Source organism: Branchiostoma floridae, unplaced genomic scaffold (assembly GCF_000003815.2).
Source record: "Branchiostoma floridae strain S238N-H82 unplaced genomic scaffold, Bfl_VNyyK Sc7u5tJ_1465, whole genome shotgun sequence".
NCBI classification, from domain to species: domain Eukaryota; kingdom Metazoa; phylum Chordata; class Leptocardii; order Amphioxiformes; family Branchiostomatidae; genus Branchiostoma; species Branchiostoma floridae.
This window is the reverse complement of record NW_023365724.1, coordinates 338,147-341,944: the sequence shown is the minus strand read 5'-3', so window position 1 is coordinate 341,944 and position 3,798 is coordinate 338,147. Positions and strand designations below refer to the sequence as shown.

Below are 3,798 nucleotides of genomic sequence, written 5' to 3'. Positions count from 1 at the left end.
CAGCCGGGATTGTCCTTAAATCTGAGGACCTTCCAGAGATTATTTTGTAGCCAATCAGAGAGCGCCCCTTGACATGACGTCATTTTCCCGCGGACGCTAGGCTCTAGCACTTTTCCATTCATTTTCCCGCTCATTTCTGATAATTCTGGCTTCTACGCCTGCGTTGAGTCCAGTTCAAAGGTTAAATTACGTCATATCCGCCTTAGGAACATTCTAGAACACAAAGGAAGCCTGATTGTACGCATTATTTGCTGCACGAACCCGTCAGAAAGCGCGCTTCTCGACCGAAATGGCAGATAAATCTCCAGGTAAGGTTGAAATTTACACATTTTTCAGTGTTTTTAGACGGGTCTTTGAGAGTAATTTTGCAGAATTTGCCGTAATTCAACTAGATTTCTTTGTTGTTTATAATGCCGAGATTCGATACCGCCATTTTGTTTTTCAATGTATCGCCATGCGGAGGCGGGTCGTGATTTTTATATGGAGATGTTTCGTGCCTGGGAGCGTCCGGCCACTATGTTTCTGTATGGGTATTTACACAATTCCGGCTAGTTTTTGTCGGAGAAAATCCGTTTTACTTGCAGTACGCGGCATTATTTTTAAAACCGAATCGTCGTCCCAGATAGCTTGTAACCCAGACCATAGTTCCACATTATTTGTTTTCATTTTTACTTTTAAAAAATGGGCGGTCGGGATTTTGAAAGTTGCGTGGTTGGGATTTCGTCGAGTTTAGCGAGAAGTGGGGAGGGGGGCGTCGATCGATAGTAGTATGTTTGATCAAGGAGCTCCTTGGTTTGATCGTTGATTTTCAGATATCTTGAGGTGTTTATCAGAAATATGGACCGAGGGCCATAAATTTGTGGGAAATGGGCTTATGCAGCAGTCCTTTTTTGACTGTGTGAACATGTTATATGTATTATAGCTATTTCACAATTAGGTGTACCCATTTTTTTTTTGACATGTTGGTAGCAAAATTAGTTGATAACTGTTTTAGACTTGCATTTGCCCAAAGCTGGTACAAAAAGAAAATGTAATAAAAATAATTTTGTAAATCAGTCAACAATGCACCAATAGCATAATTTGAGTTAGATTTTCAGATATATGTACTGTTAGATTTTCAGATATATGTACTTGCAGTTTTGTTAAGATTGTTGATTATCATATGACATATACATCATAACATTTTGTGTACTGGCATCTTTTTTCCAAGAAACAATAGGTTTGCAATGACTATGTACAATTTGTTGGTTCAACTCTATGTGCAAAATAAGAATCCAATCTTATCATTTTTACTGGTTGCAGGTTAAAAATAGCGGGCGACCTTATTGAGGGATTCTCAAGAAATTACAAGTTGTATCAACATTGCACGGATGACCGGGAGTGTGTGCTGCACTGCAACAGCTGCTACAAGTGTTGCTACAAGTGATGTTTCTTCACTGTAGTATTTTGTTTTGGTTTGTATAGTATTTGGATTTGTAATGTAAGTACATTATCATGAAATGACACATTGATTATATACTTACCTTGCTTGATAGTTGATACCATCTTCAGCGGATGAGAAGACTAGTACTGGCTGAGGAATCCCGGTCTCCAATCTAGCTTAAATATGATGTACTTCATGTTCGATTCTCACACTGCTATGAGAAAGTCTACATTTGAAGTTGTTTATAGTGTTTTATTTGTCTTTTGTGATAGGGAATTATGCATCAATAAAATGTTCTTTGGGACAAGAGTACAAAGGCTTTGGTAAACAGGACATACTGACATAATTATTTTTCTTATTAGATATATATGATGTGGAAGAATAAATCAGCAAAGAACAAATATAATGTGGTAGTATAAACAACTATGTCTAGTCTAGTGTTACCACAGTGTACAGTAAAGCAGAATTGGAGAGTCACTAATTCAAAAAGACGAATACTTTATTAGACTAACTCAGAGACAGAGTGGTTGTATACTGTATCATGTGCAATGTAGTCAACATGTTAAAATGTATGTTATACTGTGTATTAGTTTGGTAGGTTAAATCAATCTTTGTACTGTGACATGTAAGATTTCTTTGCTTGGCATGTCTGAAGAAAAAATGCGGCTGCCTACTCAAACTTTTCGGATGGTAAAATCATGTATAAAAATTTGTCTTAAGTAATGTATACATGTACGCCTCAACATTTGTGAATGAATAAATGAATGAATTTTATTGCTCAACAATCGTACAGGGTACAATGTATGGCAACCAATAACAACTAAGTGCTGTGATTGTTTGTGTGTGTAGTGCCATAAAGCTTGGCTTGTTCTTAGGACCAGCTTATCTTGCATTGTTCTCACCTGCATCTGGCCACAACTTGACTCTATTATACTGATGGTATTTTGATGTATAACTGCAATGTTAACATTTCTACCCTGCTATGGGAAACAAAGGTAGACTTACCTTTCTCAAACAATGCTAAAAACGACGATAGAAGCAGATTTTATTTATTCTAGTTTTGATGTGATTGCAATCATATTGGTATCTCTACAGTCCTCTTATCTTAAATATGTTAGAGACTGTCACTGATTCTAAGATACTGACTTATTTAGCTAAACAAGCAAAAACATAGTGTGTTCAGAGGCATGAGAGCAGAAAAATGGGACATGGCTTCTGGAATTAAATATACTGATTGGGTACATAGTTTACAGAAACTAAACAATTGGTTGTGCACACATCTGTAGGGCAACTGGACAAATTTGGTACAAAGGAATTTTGACTAGAAAGGTATTTTGTTGTACACCAAGTCCTTATAGTGTAAATGTACAAATGTATGAAGTATTGAAAACAAATAAGCTCTCTTTTTTTATTGTAATTTTCCATCGCTTAATGCTGAAAATAAATTGACTAAGGATGTATTACTTACCTTAAAGACCTCTGAAACTAAAAGTTCCACCATTTTTTGACGTAAACCTGTAACATTTCGCTCTTCGGTTCTGTGGTTACCCAATATGTATCTGTCTTACCTTGGGTAGAACGTGTAGAGAGCCCCACCGTTTACTGGGTGGGCACCCGTTTCTGGTATACTTAGCCGATAGTATCGTTAAGTGGGAGTCATTCTAAGCCGATAGTATCGCATAAGAACGAGCCTTTCGACCGTCAACGGGAAGTTCTTTACGATAATATCGAAGTCAACGTAAGTCTGAAGAAGCCTCGCGCGGTGCGTGCCGGGGTCACACATGCTGTTGACCCTTGGAGGAGTAGACCTGACCCAAGATGGCGGCGCTGTGATGGCAGACGATATGTATCCACCTTCATGTTTGCTCTTTTACCGGCTAACCGCCAGGTAACCTTTACAAGAGGCTATATCAATAAAGTGCTATGTTTGTAAGATTTGATTTTGATGGAAATGGTCTGTAATTTAGAGGACAGACGTGTCCGTAAGCGAATGTTGTTTTGTGGTTACATTGGAAATTGAGTGCCCCTCTGGTTGTTTTAGCACCCTGCCTTGGTTTCATAGGAGAGCAACAGAACATTAACGATTGAAAAGGGTAACTAATGGTTTAATACATATAACGTTAATGGTTCTTCTTCTTCTTCTTTTCTACTGCTCAGCCCCCTTGACGGGGATTAATAGCAGTGCGCATGCTTAGTTAGTTACAGGTGAAAGTAACATACAAACATCGGGAAAATATAGGTAACACCAAGGAACATAAACAAATGATACTGTGCGTGCAAATGACAACACAAGTGAATGTGGTCGGGTTAGTGTCATTTACATATGTACAAGGACGTGTAGGGGCGACTCAATGCAGCAGGGCCCTCCCCAGTTC

General features: G+C 38.3%; 1 long non-coding RNA gene across 1 annotated transcript; it reads left to right on the top strand.

Annotated features, from left to right (window-relative positions):
* The first annotated feature begins 21 nt into the window (after nt 1–21).
* LOC118407791 lies at nt 22–1,660 on the top strand. Its single transcript, XR_004830197.1, has 2 exons — nt 22–308; nt 1,303–1,660. It is a non-coding gene; the product is annotated as an uncharacterized LOC118407791 (long non-coding RNA).
* The last annotated feature ends 2,138 nt before the right edge of the window (nt 1,661–3,798 follow it).